General features: G+C 40.9%; 1 protein-coding gene across 6 annotated transcripts in view; it reads left to right on the forward strand.

The window, feature by feature from the left end:
- LOC132392587 (mitogen-activated protein kinase kinase kinase 20-like) overlaps nucleotides 1-17,324 on the forward strand; it is a 130,891-nt gene that overhangs the window by 84,941 nt on the left and 28,626 nt on the right. The window lies entirely within an intron of this gene.

Here is a 17,324-nt window from a genome sequence, read left to right on the forward strand (position 1 = left end):
GGACCAGCTGGAAAAATGGAATGAAAAATGGCAGGTGGAATTTAATGTGGACAAGTGTGAGGGGTCGCACTTTGGGAGGACAAACCAGAGTAGGACTTGCACAGTGAGTGGTAGAACAGAGGGATCTGGAAATACAGATCCATTATTCCTTAATTCCTTGAAGGTGACATGCAGGTAGATAGGGTCGTAAAGAAAGCTTTTGGCACATTGGTCTGTATAAATAAAACTTCTGAGCACGGGAGTCATGATGTTACACTGAAGTTGTGTAAAACATCGGCAAGGCCTAATTTGGAGTACTGTGTGCATTTCTGGTCATCTACTTACAGGAAAGGAGATCAATAAGATTGAAAGAGTACAGAGAAAATTTCCAAGGGTGTTGCTGGGACTTGAGGATTTGAGTTTTAGGGGAAGGCTGAATAGGTTAGAACTTTATTCCCTGGAGCATAGAAGATTGAGAAAAGATCTAACAGAAGTATACAAAATTATGAGGAGTATAGTAAGGGCAAGCAGGTTTTTTCCCACTGAGGCGCTGTGAGACTAGAACTAGAGGTCATAGGTTAAGGGTGAAAGATGAAATCTCTAAGAGGAACCTGGAGGAAGGGATCTTCTTCACTCATGGCGGTGTGAGTGTGGAATGAGCTGCCAGTGGAGGTGGTGGATGTTCGTTTGATTCAACATTTAAGAGAAATTTGGATAAGTAGAGGGGCATAGAGGACTTTCATCCAGGTTAATGGGACTAATTTGGCATGAGAGTTAGTGGTGATTGTGGGAAATGCATGATAATGCATTTTGGTAAAAGGAAATAGTGGGGACTATTATCTAAATGGGGAGAAGGTTCAAACATCAGAGGTGCAGAGGGACTTGGGAGTCCTTTTGCAAGACTCCCAGAAGGTTAACTTGCAGGTTGAGTCTGTGGTAAAGAAGACAAATGCAATGTCGCCATTTATTTCAAGGGGAATAGAATATAAAAACAAGGAGATAATGCTGAAGCTTTATAAGACACTAGTCAGGCCGCACTCAACAGTTTTTGGTCCCATATCTCAGAAAGGATGTGTTGTCATTAGAGAGAGTCCAGAGGAGGTTCATGAGGATGATTCTGGGAATGAAGGGGGTTAACATATGAGGAGCGTTTTGCATTTTCGGGCCTGTACTCACTGGAATTTAGAAGAATGAGTGGGGATCTCATTGAAACCTACCAAATGTTGAAAGGGCTATTTAGGGTGGAAGTGCAGAGGATGGTTCCTCTGATGGGGGTGTCCAGAACTAGGGGGAACAGCCTCAAAATTGAAGGGCGACCCTTTAGAACAGAGGTAAGGAGGAATTTTTTTAGCTAGAAAGTTGTAAATCTGTGGAATGCTCTGCCACAGACTGCAGTGAAGGCCAAGTCTGTGGGCATATTTAAGGCGGAAGTTGATCATTTTCTGATCAGTCAGGGCGTCAGAGTATATGGTGAGAAGGCAGGTGTATGGGGTGGAGGGTGATCTGGGATCAGCCATGATGGAATGGTGGTGCTGAATAGCCTATTTCTGTTCCTATGTTTTGTGGCATGGACTAGATGGGCCAAAGGGCTTGTTTCTCTGCTGTAGTGTTCTATGACTTCAGGGGTCAACCTTAAATGCCTGAGCTCACTCTACCTTTCCTCATAAGATTTGTTCTCTAATCCAGGCAGCATCATAGTAAATCTCCTCTGCGCTCCCTGAAGACTCTACTTTCTTCTTATAATGAGATGAACAGAACTGTACACAATTCTCTAAATGTGGTCTAACCAGAGTTTTATAAATTGCAACGTTACCTAACTGCTCTTGAACTCAATACTGAGTGATGAAGACCAGCATATGATGTGCTTTCTTAACAATCTTAACAAATTGTGTGACCACTTTGAGGGATCAATGGACATGGACCTCAAGAGACCCCTGTCCCTCCACATTGCCTTCACACTTTTCCAGATTGAACTCCATGTGCCATTTCTCAACCAAACTCTGCATTCTATCAATGTCCCACTATAACCTATAATATCAATCTACGCTATCTACAACACCCTTTCATGTTGTCTCCAGACTTGTTAACCCACCCTTCCAAGTCATTTTCAAAATTGCAAAGCGCAGAGACCCCAGAACACATCCCTTTGGGAAGTCACTAGTCATGGTCTGCTTGGCAGAATATGCCTTCTGACTATCTGGATGAGACTTCCAATGGAATCATGTCAAACACCTTATAAAATCCATATTCACCACCCTACCTTTGTCAATTTGTTTTGTCAGCTCCTGAAAAAAATTCAGCTATGCTTATGAGGCACAACCTGCCTCTCACAAAGCTAAGCAATGCACACAAAATGCTGGAGGAACTCAGCAGGCCAGGCAGCATCTATGGAAGAAAGTACAGTCGATGTTTTGGGCCAAAACCCTTCGGCAGGACTGGAGAAAAAAGATGAGGAGTAGATTTTTGAGGTGGGGGAGGGGAGGGAGAAACACGGGGTGATAGGTGAAACTGGGAGGGGGAGGACTGAAGTACAGGAATGGGTAGTTGATTGGTGAAAGAGATACAGGACTGGATAAGGGGGAGTCTGATAAGGAGAGGACTGAAGGCCATCGAAAAAAGAAAAGAGCTGAGGAGCACCAGAGGGAGATGATGGGCAGGCAAGGATATAAGGTGAGGGGAGGGGGGAGGGGATGGGGGATGATGAGGAGGGGGTGCCATTACAGGAAGCTATACTCACATTCCCTAACAAGACTGCTGTATGTTTCTCCAAATCCTCATAAGACAGACAGACATACTTTATTGATCCCGAAGGAAATTGGGTTTCGTTACAGTCACACCAACCAAGAATAGTGTAGAAATATAGCAATATAGAACCATAAGTAATTAAATAATAATAAGTAAATTATGCCAAGTGGAAATAAGTCCAGGACCAGCCTATTGGCTCAGGGTGTCTGACACTCCGAGGGAGGAGTTGTAAAGTTTGATGGCCGCAGGCAGGAATGACTTCCTATGACGCTCAGTGTTGCATCTCGGTGGAATGAGTCTCTGGCTGAATGTACTCCTGTGCCTAACCAGTACATTATGGAGAGGATGGGAGTTATTGACCAAGATGGCATGCAACTTGGACAGCATCCTCTTTTCAGAAAACTTGTCCCTAAGAATCTCTCCAATAGTTTGATCACTGTTGACAAGACTTACTGGTCTATAATTACCAGAATTAACCTTGTTAGTTTTCTTGAACAACAGAACAACATTTACTATCCTCCAATCCTTGGTACTAACCCTGTGACCAGAGTGAGTACACAGAGATTATTGTCAGTACCCCCAGCAATCGCTTCAGTTGCTTCCCGTAGTAACCTGGAGTGTATCCCATTCAGCCCATCGAGACTGTTCCATCATTCCACTATGGCTGATTTATTATCCCTCTCAACCCCATTCTCCTGCCTTCTCCCCATAACTTGATTAATCAATAATCTTTCAACCTCTGCCTTAACTGTACCCAATCACTTGGCCTCCATATCTGCCTGTGGCTAAAGAACTTCTTCCTCATCTCTGTTCTAAATGGTTGTCCCTCTATTCTGAGGCCATGCCCTTTGGTCCTAGACTCACCTGCTATAGTAAACATCTGCTCCACATCCACACTGTCTAGGCCTTTCAGTGTTCAATAAATTTCAATGAGATCCCCCTTCGTTCTTCTGACCTCCAGCAAGCACAGTCCCAGAGCCATCAAACGCTCCTCGTATGTTAACCCTTTCATTCCTGGGATCATTCTCATGAATCTCCGCTGGACTCTCTTCAACACCAGTATGTCTTTTCTTAAAGAAAAGGCCCAAGTCTGCTCTCAGTATTCCAGGTAAGGTCTGACCAATGCCTTATGAAGCCTGAGCATTACATCCTTGTTTTTATACCTCTTGAAATTAATGCTACCTTTACATTTGCCTTCCTTACCACCAACCCCATCTGCAAATTAATTTTTAGTGAATCCTATATGAAGACCCCCAAGTCCCTTTGTGCTTCTGATTTTTGAAATTTCTCCTCATTTAGGAAATAGACTGTACCTTTATTTCTTCTACCAAAGTGCATGACTGTGAACATCCCTACAGTTTATTCCATCTGCCACTTTACCCATTCTCCCAATCTTTCGAATTTCTTCTACAGATATCCTGGTTCCTCAACTCTGCCTGCCCTCCACCTATCTTTGTATCTTCCACAAACTTGGCCACAAAGCCATCAATTTCTTCATGCAAATCATTGACCTATAACATGAAAATGAAGCGGTCCTAATTCCGATGCGTGTGGAGCACCACTAGTCACCGGCGGTCACCCATAAAAGGCCTCCTTTATTCCCACTCTGCCTCCCACCAGTCAGCCAATCTTCTACCCATGGTGGTATCTTTCTTGTAATACCATGGGCTTTTACCTTGTTAAGCACCTTCGTGTACTGCACCTTGTCAAAGGCCTTATGAAAATCCAAATAAACAACATCCACTGACACTTTTGTCTATTGTACCTGTTATTTCCTCAAAGAATTCCATAGATTTGTCTGGCAATATTTCCCCTTGAGGAAACCATGCTGACTTTGGCCTATTTTGTCACTTACCTCTGAGTACTCTGAAACCTCATCCTTAATAATAGACTCTATCTTCTCCCGATGAAGTCAGGCTAACTGGCCTATAATTTCCTTCCTTCTGCCTCCCTCCCTTCTTAAAGAGTGTAGTAACATTTGCTGTTTTTCAGCCCTCCAGAACGATTCCAGAATCTACTGATTCTTGAAAGATCATTTCTAATGTCTCCACAATCTCTTCAGCTACCTGTTTCAGAACCCTGGGGTGTAGTCCATCTGGTTCAAGTGATTTATCTGTCCCCAGGCATCTCAGCTTCCCAAGCACCTTCTCTTAGTAATATCAATGACATTCACTTCTGCGCCTGATACTCTCACATTTCCGGCATACAGTGAAGTGTTGTGAAGACTAACATAAAATACTTATTAAGTTTGTCCACCATTTCTTTGTCCCCCATTATTACCTCCCCAGTGTCATTTTCCAGTGGTCCCATATCAACTCTCTCTCTTTTACTTTTTATTTCCTCTTTTATATTATTAACTAGCTTGCCTTCATATTTATTTTTTTTCTCTTTATGGCTATTTTAGTTATTTTTTATAAAGCTTCCCAATCCTCTACCTTTCCACTAGTACTTGCTATATTATCTGCCCTTTCTTTTTCTTTTATGTTGTGTTTGACTTCCTTCGCCAAGGTCTTTAGAATACTTCTTCATCATTGGAATGCGTCTTCCCTGCACGTTTTGAATTGCTCCCAGAAATTCTAAGCCATTGCTGTTCTGCCGTCATTCCTGCCAGTGTTGCCTTCCAAACAGCTTTGGCCAGTTCCTCTCTCATGCCTCTGTCATTCCCTTTACTCCACTGTAATACTGATGCACCTGATTTTAGCTGCTGCTTCTCAAACTACAGAGTGAATTCTATCATGTTATGATCACTGTCTCCTAAGGTTTCCTTTACTTTAAGCTTCCGAATCAAATCTGGGTCATTACATAACACCCAATCCAGAATCGTCATTCCCCTTGTGGGCTGGTCTAAAAAGCCATCTCATAGCCATTCTACAAATTCCCTCTCTTGGGATCCAGCACCAACCTGATGTTCCCATTCAACCTGGTTAGTGAAATACAGCATGATTGTTGCAACATTGCCCTTTTAGCCTGTCTCTTCTTTCTCCCATTGTCATTCAGGTCGCCTTCTAGCTCTCCTAAGTCCCTTCTTAAGCTCCTTTCTGATTTCTTCATAATTCTCAAAAGCCCCTCCTGATGTTTTCCCTTAAATCCTAAATGTGCTTCCTCCTTCCTCTTGACAAAGTGTTCCACTTCTCTTGTCAATCATGGTTCCTTTACCCTACCATCCTTTCCCTTTCTCTGTCCAGAACCCCATGCAACCTCCACACTTCCTGAAAACCATCTGTTCCCAGTCTACCCTAATCCTAACCCTAACCCTTTCGGACAAACATGTCCAGACCCTCATGCAACCTCCACATTTCCTGAAAACCATCTGTCCCCAGTTCACACTCCAAAGTTCCTGCCTAACACCATTGTAATTGACCTCCCCATGTCATCACTCTTAATTCACAGTTATGCAGAAGGTCAGAGTATTAAAAAAAGACAAAGCATTTAGAAAGGGGTAAGAACTTATCTTCAGGTAACGTAGCCAAAATTGAAAAAGATGGTGATTATAGGATTGAATGTGTTATATTTGAATGCACACAGTATACGTAGTACAGAGGATGACCTTGTAGCGCAGTTAGAAAGTTGCTGTTTTGACTTTATGGACATCACAGCGTCGTGGCAGAAAGATCACAGCTGGGAGCCTAACATCCAAGGATACACATCATATCAAAAGGACAAGCAGGTGGGCAGAGGGGATGGAGTGGCTCTTTTGGTTAAAAATATATAAGTCTGAAGCTTAGAAATAAGTGACAGAGGATCAGAAGGTATAGAATCTTTGTGGGCAGAGTTAAGAAACAGCAAGGGTGAAAATAAATCTGACTGGAGTTGTATACAGGCCTCTGAACAGTAAACTGGATGTGGGGTAAAATTACAATAGGACACAGAAAAGGCATGTGAAAACCATAATGTTATGATGGCCGTGGGTGTTAAGCAGGCACAAAGCAAGAACTACAAAGGGGTGATATAGTTAAACGTTTTCACTGGGCAACTTGCAGTGTGGGAGCTGCAAACTAAGATGAAAAGCGTGCACACTCAAAAGCCCAGGCCCAGAAGATATTGCCTCCTGCACGTAGAACGCTCAGTCAATTCATTGCACGATTGATCGGCCAGCAAGTGCACTCACAGTCGATCTGATGCAGGAGATCCTTCCCTCTATAGATGGGAACCACGGAAGAAGGGAATAAGTGGGGTATTCTGAGAGAAATGATGGAATGTCCATCCTACTTGGTAGCACTTAACTGGCTGGTGCACCTTTGTGCACTGCCCCAAGGGGTCAGCTTCTCTTTCTGTGCCTTCCTGGTTAGCTGAAGTTGAGGGCAGTGGGCTGTGAATCTCCTTTTCTTGATGAAGCGTCCAATTGGCGTCATTGGCTGGGACACCAGCTTCACCAGCTTCAGCTATACCTTCCTTCGGTCTCCCGTCACTCTGGTTGTGTATATGATGCAAATGTCGCCTAACAGTTCATCTGCCTGCCAGCTTAAGTCTCTGACTTGACTGTGACAATGCCAGACGACAACTGGTAGCCATGTTTCCTCCTCTGCCTCTGGCACCAAGCGTTCATGGTCTGGTGTGCCGATTGTATTTTTGTTTCAAGAACTCTTGCTTGCTGCGGTTACACTCCTGTACGGCCAGCTCTATCACATTCGCTCTCTGTAGTTGGTCAAGTTCTTCTTCTACCTTCAGGCCCACTGCATACGGCACTGGGCAGGCCTTGTAAAGCTTCAGCTCGCAGTTCTCCTTAACCTTGAACTTCACTGCCAAGCTGTAGTATTGACCTGAAGTGTCAGTTTGGAAAACCCACTGATACACTGTACAAAGTAAGTTTATTATCAAAGTATGAAAGTGTTTTTTGTGGGCGTACTCCGCAAAATCCAAGAACCGTAATAGAATCAATGAAAAGACGTATCCAACAGGACGGACAAGCAACCAGTGTGCATAAGACAACAAACTGTGCAAATACAAAAGGAAAAAAAGAGAAATACTAATAATAAATAAGCAATAAATATCAAGAGCTTGAGATGAAGAGTCCTTGAAATTGAGTTCATATGTTGAGGGAACATTTCAGTGATGGGACAAGTAAAATTAAGATCCTGGTGGTTGAAGGGTAATAACTGTTCTTAAACCTGGTGGTGTGAGTCCTGAGGCTCCTGTATCTTCATCCTGGTGGCAGCAGTGGGAAGAGAGCATGGCCTGGATGGTGGGGGTCCTTGATGAAGGATGCTGCTTTCCTGCAACAGTACTCCAATGTGGATGTGCACACTGGATATCCACTACTTTTTGTAGGATTATCTGTTCAAAAACATTGATCTTTCTATACCAGACCATGGTGCAATCAGTCAATATACTCTCCACCACACATCTACAGAAATTGGTCAAAGTTTTCGATGTCATGCTGAATCTTCGCAAAATTCTAAGGAAGTAGAGGTGCTTTCTTCATAATTGCGCTCAGGTGCTGGGCCCAGGACAGGTCCTCTGAAATTATATCAAGTAACTGGTTTCAGTGGCCATGTCGTGGGAATGGAAAGTAGTGCCCACTTCTTCGTTCCAGCTGTCTCCTTACATGGTGTTGAAGGTTGAATTCTCCCATTTTCTCATTACATTACTGAGTAAAAAATATATTTTTGAGTCCCCTACCTTCTGACAAAACTGGCAGACTGTCTTTTGATGCTTGGAATCAGACCATTGGGCATGACTTTCCCTGCAGTGACAACGTCCCTGAGGATGCTTACAAAATTCAAGATGGTTTAATGTCCTTTCCAATACAAGTGCAAAGGAGAACGAAATAATTGTTATTCCAGATCTGATGCAGCTAAAAAAAAACACAATAAGATAAAAAAAACGCAATAATAAAAAACCACATGAATTTTAAATACATAAGATTGCTTATATACATAAATTGATTTTATGTCCATAAAGTGACACTAGGCACAAGAGTGTCTATATATAGGTGACTGACAGAAAATAATAAAGTTCATGATCTCTTTGGAGACTCTAGGCTGTGAGTCAGTTTCCTGCAGCAAACATTGATACTTTTGGGTGGGGCTCTTGCTCCAGTAATGCCTGAATCAGTGGTGATGGTAATGGCTGAATTTGCCTAATGCCTCACTTGACTGCCTCCTGGCGGTAAGCTGTGGAATATGCTTTGTCCCAAGACAAATAGAGCTTTTTGGACAGGAAACTCTCCTGTGTCCTCCCGCCTTGGACTCCAACAATCAGTGCTTGAAAAATTATCACTTCTTTGAATTTGCTCAGGAGTATTTCTTTGTGCTGAGATTCCTGCACTGCTAGGGTCAATCTTGTGATGAAATCATCTGTGTTCTCACCAGGGGTCTGCTACAGCTGTCAGAATCTGAAGCATGTCATAAAGACATTGTCCTGTGTCCACCTAAACGTTCTCCAAAGCCTCAGCCACTCCTGTCAGTTCAGATTCATTCTTTAGGTGCAGAGCACTGAAGTATTTCTGCCCAAGTTCTCCCAAAACTTGGTGAATCTGTGGAACTCATTGCCACAGGTGACTCCAGTGGCCAAATCATTAGCAATATTTAAAGCAGAGTTTGACGGGTGCTTGATTAGTAAGGGCATCAAAGGTTACAGGAAGGACGTGGGAGCATGAAGAGAAATCAGTCTTGATCATATGGAGAAGCAAGTCAATGGGCTGAATGGTCTAATTCTGCCCTGTAGTATGTCATATGATCTCAATTCCTCAATCTTTTAAATATGTATCTCTCTCCACTTTAAATATTTCTAATGGTCTAACCTCTGCTGATCTCTGGGTCCATGAGCTCAGTGATTCACAACTTCCTGCAAGAATAAACTTCTACATGTGACATGCAAACGACCAGCCTCTTAGCTTCACCATTTAAGACTCTCCCACTAGTTAAAAACATCCATCATCAATCTACCTTTCATTATAAAAGCAGAAGTGCCTGTGTTCACGTTAAACAATGCTTAATTCCATTCTTAACTCTTCAGCAAATGAAGCAGTCCATAGCAGTGTGCAGAAACAACTAGTCAATATTCATACATGCCCTGACAAGTGGCAAGTAATGTTCATGTCACTGTAGTGCCAGGTACTGACCATCTCCAAAAAGCGAGAGTCTAATCACCTTCCCTTGACACAGTCAACATTGCCATTAACCAGAAACTCAACAAGGTAAGCCACGCAAATACCATGGATACAAGAGCAGTTCACAGATTTAACAAGGGACCCACCTGACCCTGTAAAGTCTTCCTTCTACTTATAAGTCACAAGTCAGGATGTGATACAGTATGTTGTTACGTGAATGAAATCACCGGAGAAAATTACTGGCAGTTGCAAAGCAGCTTCTTTATTCGACTAAACGAGGTAAAGCAGGCATCATATGGAGATGCTTTCGGTGGAAAGGTCTGCTGGCCCAACGTGGAGCTCAATAATTATGTGCTAAACACAAAGGACAATTCCATATTTACAAAGTATAAACAATACTCTCTTTTGAAACTACACACAAACTTCACACCTTCTGATTCACTTCCATGCCAGGGACACCAGCGTCACCTGGACTAGGATTCACAGCCTTTTAGGAATGCATTATTCCACGTTAAATCTTTCTTTTCTTTCTTTCTTTTTCAATCTTTTTATTGATTTTCATATATGCACAAAAAAAACATAACATAATAATGAGTAAATTATGAATACAATAGACTTGAAATCACATTGATAATAAGATAACAATATCCTATTAAACATCAACAGAAGAAAATACCTTAGTCAATCAAGTCCATATGATTATATATGAAAAAAAACAAAAATAACCATTAAAAGAGAGAAAAAAAAATTGAAAATATGTGAAAAAAAGTATATATTAAGAAAAATAAAACTCTAAACTAAACTAACATGGGCAATAATAATAGTTTACAAGTATATGATAGTGTCAACAGACTCCGGAACTCCATACCTGAACATGAATAAGCAGAAAGAAGGTCTGGAAAAGGCCAAATTAATTCATATGAAAATATCGAATAAACGGTCTCCAAGTTTCTTCAAATTTAATTGATGAGTCAAAAATAGTGCTTCTAATTTTTTCCAGGCTCAGATAAGAAATAGTTTGAGAAAACCATTGAAACGTGGTAGGAGGATTTACTTCTTTCCAATTTTGTAATATAGACCTTCTGGCCATTAATGTTACAAAAGCAATCATTCGTCTGATTGAAGGGGAAAACTGATTACCATCTTCATTTGGTATGCCAAAAATTGCAGTAATAAAATGAGGTTGTAAATCTATATTCCAAATTGAGGAAATAGTAGTAAATATGTCCTTCCAGTAATTATGTAAAGTGGGACATGACCAAAACATATGGGTCACGTTAAATCCACAATACATTTTCAAGGAACAGAAGACTGGTAGCCAAAGCCATTTGTTAAATGTAAATGACTTAAACCCAAAAATCATTCTAACACAGTGGTCACTGTTTGTGAGCAGCTTCAGTACCATGCAATTACCCACAGCTCCAGGACAAGGTAGCCCATTTTTACCTGAACCATCATGGCTTCAGGGTGTACTCTCTTCAAGACAAACAGCAGTTTCTTGTCTGTCAGTACTGCAACACACAATCCCATGACCTCTACCAGCTACATGTTCCCTCCAAGTGTGTCACCCTGACTTCAGAATATATCACTGCTCTTCACATCATCATATCTAAATTCTGGAACTCACTAGCTAGTATCGTTATAAAATACCTTAATCAGAAACACTGCAGAGGTTAAAGAACATTACTGATCTCCATCTGATTGAGGACAATTCAATGTGGGCAATAAAGGCTGGCCTTCCCAGAAATGCCTAGATCCTGAACGATGAATAATTTTTTTAAAATCCCTACACCGACTCCCCCAGAACTATCAATCTTTATCCCTCTTTCTTATGAAGTTTCTTGAAGACTACCTCTCTGGTCATCTGCCCTAATACTTAAATTCTTACTCAGTTTCTTCAATGAAGTTCCATGAAGTGCCTTTGATACATTAAAGACAGTGGATCAAATAAGTGGAAATTGCTGTTGAATTGCCACTACAAATTATAAGGCAAATTAATTATAGATTTTTGTTTTTGCTGTTGACTTTTGGTATATTTTGCAGAACTGTAAGTACATTGCATAGAATATATTTCCCATTTGTGACTAATCTGGTTCCTCATACAAGCATTATTCATCATTTTAACATTTAAACAATATCAATTCTATGTTTTTCTTCCTCTGCTTACTTAAAGCTTGCAATGCTTTTTGAATGCAGCAGGCTCTTAATCATCTAAATGCTGTGTATTTATTCTAACAGAGAAATAGATCTTAATTTTTAACTTCATTGTCACCTTTGTGTTTACAATAATATTACATTTCTTCATTAACTTTTATACAGAGATGCATTCTAATATTCGGTGCAACACCAAATTGCCCGCTGGAGTTGTATTTTATTTTCATGCTTTTTTTTTGTAAATGGTTCATTTTGTGTTCTCTAAGGATCCTATATCACATAGGCAGGCCCAATTTAAAACTGCTACTCTAAGGCTGGTTGAATATAATCAAAAATGCCCCATTTAGTCCAAAGTCATTTTCTTTTCAAAAGACAAATGTTATTTAATCTTTCAGCTGTTCATTGTGCCATCATAAATACTTTCTTCTTGCTGCAGTTGTGGGGCTGAAATGAGCCCACTAATTGCCTCCTATTTCCAATGACATGTGGTGGTTTAGTGGGAAGAAAACACAGCAGGGAGGAGGAAATAGGAGGCTGAGAAAATGAGAGCTAATTATTTTCACTTGCTCATGTCAGGTTGGTGTCAGGCTTGTTTTTACAAACTAGAAGGTTTAGCACTAAATAAAACAAACTGGCGTCATGTTTTTATATACTGGCAATGTCATGAAAGCAGCTGCACTGCAAATAATGCCGGCAATTGCATGGACACCATCTGACTTCCACTGTGTGTCTGTGCTAATGAGTATATCACAGTGGTGCCAAGTGAAAGGTACTGAATTATGTATGATTCTTCATTAGTGCAGTAATAGTTCTGTACATCATTATGGGACATTGTTTCTCATGAGGCGATTAAAACAAAATCCTCTGTTCAAGACCCAGTTGTAACCCCTACATGCTACTGAGGTCTACTTGAGTAGTTCTATCTGAGCAGCTTCCTGTTGATTCATTTTTTATTTACAAATGTCTCATGGGATGTTAGAACAGTAGGCAATAGCATTGTAAACAGAATGGAGTAACATTGATTAACAGATACTTATCTGATCTCAGGCCTCGTTTCTACTTAAAGCTAACAGCAATGACATTTGCCGATCTGCAGACCAAGATAATGATGCAAACTAGCCATGTAACTACTCTTGGATGTCACTTAACACTGGTAATTCCCAAAGTTTACTGAACTTTCATCAGTCTATTATGTTAAATAAAATCCTTCCTGAAAATCATTATTAAAAAATGTTTAGTTGGTAATTGTGACCTCTTAGAAGAATGGCTTGACTTTGAGACCTGCACAGACATGTGTTACATTTAAAAACATCTCAGGATATTTCAATCAATGTCATCTTTCTTGGGCAGTCATTTTTGATAAGGACTCTTGTGGGTAACAGCTGATATATCCAGCATTTGATTTACAAGCAATATGTTCCCAACTGAATATTGATGCTCTTTTTCTACATCATGCATTGTTCCCTCATGAAGAAGTTGGGATAAAATTTGTTCCCAACCTTGTGCTTCATGATTTATTGCTAGAGAGTAAAACAGAAGGTTGTGTATATGAGAATATTAGTTTTGAGTACAACTTTCATCAGAATGAGACCAGGAACAAATTGGGTTGTATTCCATTGAGTTTAGAATGTTCAGAGCTAAAATTCTGTGATTAGAGAAAATTAAAGAATTCAACACAGTACACAAAAAGAAACTATTTCCTCTTGTAGGGAAGATCTTAAAACTGGAACTAAACTAATTGGGATTGAATTATAATTGAAGTCAGAAAGCTGATCTTCACACTCTCCCACAAAGAATTATTGGTTGGAGGAGTTAATAATTTGAAGACTGATAATTGATGGGACTTTTTGTTAGGTAAGTGAAGATGGAATAAAGATGGTTAAATGATTTTTGAGAAACATGCCAGCCATAGTCTAACTCAATAGAGGAATATTCATGGTACTGAATGCTGCTCCCGTGTTCCTATGTTCCGATTTATTTGGAAGATTTTGACTGTGAACACCGGCGAAGGAGTTAGTGGTGCTGATGTGATTGTTTAGGTGCAGACAAAGAGCTTAACTGCATGATTTTAAATCATAGGTTATAAAATGACTGGAGCCCTAATGCGACTTCTTCCACTTCTGTGTTTTCTTCGTAATAATTAACACCAGGAATTCATTTTGTAAGCAGTCATGCAAATAAATATTATCCTCTGGTATCCTGATGTTTTGTTGTTGCTCACAAAGTGAAGGTTTCATAATTCTATTCAAAAGGCCATATTTGCTTTGCTGTGAGTACATAACATGTAATTGGCAATAAAGTATTGTGCATATCAGTGCATAAAATCATCAGATTTCATGAATGACACAAAACGCTTCAAATCTTTGAGGAATGTATAAATTGTTAGCAAGACTTATATGACACAAAAAATTGCACAACATCTCTAAGTGAAACATTGTACCTAGTGGGAGAAATTGATGCATAATTGATTCTCATAGAAATTCTCATTCCTTATACATAAGTTATTGACCTCACCTTAAAGTCTGCTGCAGCATTTCAGCTTGCTCTTATGTGGAATGTCATTCCCTAACAAGAATTAAAGTTGTTACACAGATTTAAATAACTTTTCTGATGAAGGTCAAGGGGATCAAGAGATCTGCTTGTGCTAGTGCACATTCTTTTGCCGATAGTGAACTAACAGAAATCTTTGGAGATAATCAAAGGATCTTCCACCTGTTCATGCCTGTTTTTCTCAGCTTTGCAGCTCAGAGCCCATTGTGAATAAGCATTGAAAGTGCTCCTTCCAAGTGCAAGTACATTTGCTACTGCGGCATTAAAGCACAGTGAAAATACCTCCATGTAGGTTAAAACTGTAACTAAATCAGGTCATACAGATGATATATTAGTCTAATATTTAATAAAAAGTCAGGCACCCTTGCTCAGCATTACCCTCACCAATGCAGACTTAATTTAGAAGAAGATAAAAATGATTAATGTATAAGTAAAAAATTTTGCAAAGTTTATAACAAAACTGATGTAGATTTGAAAAGGGAAGCAGTTAAGCTACTGTTAATGCTAGTTCTTAAAATATATAATGATAAATTATTAAAAACCCCTCAGACTCTATGCCAATTCTTTTATGGATGCATCTGCCTTGTAAATAACCATTTGTAAGTAAAATAAAGTCTGCATTGAAATGTGTTAGTAGTGCATCTCAATTAGTACATTCAGTACCAAACATGTGCTATTCAATCATACGAGATCAGCATCTTGATACTAAGCTGATCCAGGGTGACACTCAGCTCTTACTGTTGACTTTGACGTGTTCTGATTTTAGGAGGAAAATATCCAGCATTGACTTTCATCCTTGATTCCTGCTAGGAAGTCTGCATCTGTGCGTGCTACAGGAGGCCAGGGCTGAGTCAGGTTGCCTGACTTTACGGTCGACTAACCCAGCAGGCTGCAAGATTTGGGATCACATGTAAGCCGTATCTTCTGAGAGGGTAGGGAAGCAGAAGAGGCATCACACCCAAGTACAGTCACTGCAGCCTGCAAAGCCATGCAAATCATCTAAGCAAATCTTACCTCTTCCAAACTCGGATTTGGAATGTATTGTTGACTGAGCGTAAAATACTCTTTGTATTTCAGTTTTCCAAAAGAAATGCTGACGCAAGTTTCCTAATCATAATGATTGCTTGCTAATTTGTCAAGGCTGTTAGAGGATGGACAGTTTCTCTCTGAGATCCAGAGGCAGCTAGTATAGTACCAATGGTCAATGTCAAGCAAACCCTCTGAGCTCGAAGGCGGTGTGGAGGTCGGCACTGTTGAGTGACTGATGAAACCAAAGTCTGGTCTGTCCGTGGTGTGGAAGGGTAAAGAAGCAGGCATAAGACCATAGGACACAGGAGCAAAATTGGGACATTCGGCTCATTGAGGCTACATGTCTACCGCAGTATTTTAAGCAGTAGAGTGTCCCTTTCCGCACCCCTTTCTGCCAGCCCTTCCAGCCTCCCCTTTACCCCCGATCCTTCCCTCCCCGTCATCTCCCCAACTCCAGAGAGTATACATGGTTTGAGTTGTTGTAGGCGGTGGAAACTCCTTCAGATGGGTATCTGTGGGAGGGGAGGAGGCAGATTGGAGACCTGTCCCACACCTTGCAGATGTGAAGAGGTTCCATCCCCAGTATCCTGCTCTCACTGCACCTGTCAGCAGGCCACATGCCCTCAGTGAAACTGTGTGTGTGTGTGTGGTCAAAATCATCTTCTCTCAGCTAGCTTTTTGTCTTTGAGTGGTTGGGATGAGGGTTCAGGGACGGTGCATTTTCAGTGGATAGCTAATCTTGGCTAAAGATGGGTGAGGCCCAGGATCAGAAAGTGCATGTAGGCAGGTTAAACAAGGGCCAGTGCCTCAACAATTCCTGGGTTGGGAGATTTGTGTAAAACATAGTTTGAGGCTTAGAGTTCAAGGTCCTTTGATCAGTGTGCCCTGGCATCGATAGCAAAGGTCAAAAACTGAAGTTGGCAGGTTCAGAAGTTGAGGTCCGATGGTCAAAGCCCTTAGGTCAGTGTGTCTGGAAGTAAGGCCCAATGTCTGCAAGTCCACTGGAGGCTGGAGGCCCAGTTGTGGCTTGTCTTGGGGTTGGAGGCCTCTGTTTGTCTGTCTGTGTGTGTGTGAGAAAAGGTGCTTGTTTTGTTACTGTTGTTGTTTGTGTTGTGCTGTGAACACTGGGGGCATTCGATGTGGTGATAATTGTGAGTTGCCCCAGACACATCCTCAAATTGTATTGGTTATTAGCTCAAACCACATTTCACTGTATGTTTTGATGTACATGTGATAAATATATGAAACTGTGTATCTGGTATAGTTTAATGATTATCAATGTTTAATAATGGTAAATGTTTCATCAACTTTACCTCTGCGTGTGCGAATGTAATATCTGAAGCTATCTCTTTTTTAAGCATGGACATTTTAATGTGTGTAGCAGCCTGTAGGCTGTGCTGTTGAATCAACTTTCCCACTGTGAATGTGTTGTGGATTTCTGCTGATACGAAATGTAGTACCATAAAGTATTTCTGAGTAGTTTCAGATTCTGCATTGCTTCTTGTACATCTTTAGCCAGATTTTAAGATGAGATTTAATAACGTTTCAAATTATTAAGGGTGCCACGGTGGCATAGCGGTTAGTACGACACTATTGCAGTTCAGGGTGTTCTGGAGTTCAGAGTTCAATTCCGGTGCCCTCCTGTAAGGCGTCTGTACGTCCTCCCTGTGAAATGACTGGGTTTTCCCCGAGAGCTCCCGTTTCCTCCCACAGTCCAAGGACCTCGTTAATTGCCGATTGATTAGGTTGGGGTTCCTGGGGCAACATGGCCCTACTCCTCGCTGTATTGCTAGATGTTAAAAAATAACGTAAATTA

The sequence above is a fragment of the Hypanus sabinus genome, chromosome 4 (genome assembly GCF_030144855.1).
Source record: "Hypanus sabinus isolate sHypSab1 chromosome 4, sHypSab1.hap1, whole genome shotgun sequence".
In the NCBI taxonomy this organism is placed as follows: domain Eukaryota; kingdom Metazoa; phylum Chordata; class Chondrichthyes; order Myliobatiformes; family Dasyatidae; genus Hypanus; species Hypanus sabinus.